The sequence below is a fragment of the Suncus etruscus genome, chromosome 5 (assembly GCF_024139225.1).
Source record: "Suncus etruscus isolate mSunEtr1 chromosome 5, mSunEtr1.pri.cur, whole genome shotgun sequence".
Lineage (NCBI taxonomy): Eukaryota > Metazoa > Chordata > Mammalia > Eulipotyphla > Soricidae > Suncus > Suncus etruscus.
This window is the reverse complement of record NC_064852.1, coordinates 86,624,206-86,626,198: the sequence shown is the minus strand read 5'-3', so window position 1 is coordinate 86,626,198 and position 1,993 is coordinate 86,624,206. Positions and strand designations below refer to the sequence as shown.

General features: G+C 31.4%; 1 pseudogene; it reads right to left on the bottom strand.

The window, feature by feature from the left end:
- Window positions 1-1,837: 1,837 nt before the first annotated feature.
- LOC126010362 (uncharacterized) lies at window positions 1,838-1,993 on the bottom strand (annotated as a pseudogene).

Below are 1,993 nucleotides of genomic sequence, written 5' to 3'. Positions count from 1 at the left end.
TCTACATAATTCCATCTGAGAATTCTGATGAAAACCTTATAAAAGTGCCTGTGTTACTCCTTGCTCCCAAATCTTCAATATCTTCTTTGTAATTGACTTTTTATAATGTTCAATGATATATTTTAGTATAGGTCATCATGGATTTAGGACTTTGGGTGTTTTCTCAGCTTCTGATATCTAGGCTTTAGTTCTTTCCTTAGATTTGACATTGCTTGCACATTGTTCTACTTCAGTTTCTAGTATTTTTTTCTCTGTAAGATTGAGTCTATTTTCTAATACTTTTTAGGTTAGATTAAATTTTATTCAATGTGCTCCCATCATACCCAGTAACATTGGAATATTTAATGTTATTAGTTTCATGAGTGAAGTACTTTTTTGCATATAGACTTCCTTCAATATGGTTAGTTGAATGTATTTAGTAGACTGCATTAAGGATCGCTTCACTAATAAATTCCTCCCCTCACTTAAAATTTCATGGCTTGAAATTCACCTTCAGATATATAAATGCATTTTATATATAAAATCTCTCAGATAAGCTAGATTCTGAACTGATAAAAATTTTTCTTTAATTCTTTTAAAAATAAAAATTATATTAAAAAATTTCTTTAATACATAGTTGATTTCTAATTGTGTGTTAGTGATATGTTTCACTTAGTCTTTTAAAATCATTTTAAGTATAATTATTTAATGTTTAAAAATTTAGATTAAATATATAATAAAATTCATCCCATTTTAAATATACATTTGTATGTCTAATCCATACTGAGTAATAAAAAAATCTAAAGAAATATGGGCATTTCAATGATAGAAATGTGACAAAAAATGATTTTACAAATGACTTTGCTAGGAGGAACCCTGAGTGTCACTGGATGTGATCCCAAAACAAAACAAAAAGAACCCCAAATAAATAAATTTACTGTACTTTAAGCAATTATAGTTCAGTTATTAATTAAGAATATTATAATCACTTCTGAAGTCCCTCCTTTTATATTAATAACAGAGCAAGAACAATTGTCTTACAATTATGTTTCTTGTCAATACCTTAAAAAGATTATTTCTAAAAGGTTCAATCCATTACATAAAAAATGCCAGTGAAGTGGAATGTATAGTTCAACAAAAGAACATAGAAGCAACTAGACAAAAACAGCTATAACCCTGCTTTTGAAGAATATTTTCCCTAAGATTCTGCAAGTCAGTGTTTTTGCTGACCCTATGGGTTTAGTTCAACATTTCCTTACTGTTTCTCTCACAAAATCTCATGGCCAATATATTTTGGTTTGTTTGTTTGTTTTTGTTTTTGTGAAATGGGCAAGGCAAGTGTCCTATTAGAACTCTGGTCTTGAGTAACATACTTATCTACTTACTCCTTTTAGGATCTCTCATTAGAAACACATCCAGACTCCACCACACACTTCTCAACTGAGATGCATGTTGCATGTTGCATAAATGCTTTAAGGAATGTTTTTGAAATTTACTTTAGCCATTTTATAAATAGATGGGGGCCAGAGAGGGGGATGTTGGCTTGTGTTTGATTCCCAGCATCCCAGTTGGTCTCCTGACCATCCCCAGCAGTAATTTCTGAGTGCAGAGTAACCTGCATCACTGGGAATGACACAAAAATAAACAGAAACAAAAATAAAAGAAACCTGATAGGATAAATGGAAGTTTTAAATTTTTTTTTGTCTTCCAAGGATTAAATCCAGAGCCCAATGCTTGCAAAATGTGTACTTTACCACTGAGTCACATCCCTAGCAATAAACAGAGGTTTTGTAAGAGTCCCCTATCCTATACTCTAGAAATGATCGACTTTCTTCATATCTGACAAAAATGACCTGGTACTGATTCCCAAATAATAATTTAAAGAAGATGATTATTAGACATACCTCGAGTATCTCTGGGCCAGTCTGTAGACACTTGAAGGGATAGTTCCATATTTTATTACTGCTAAGAACAGATACTACACTTGATTTTAGCCAAATGGCCAAGAAACAAT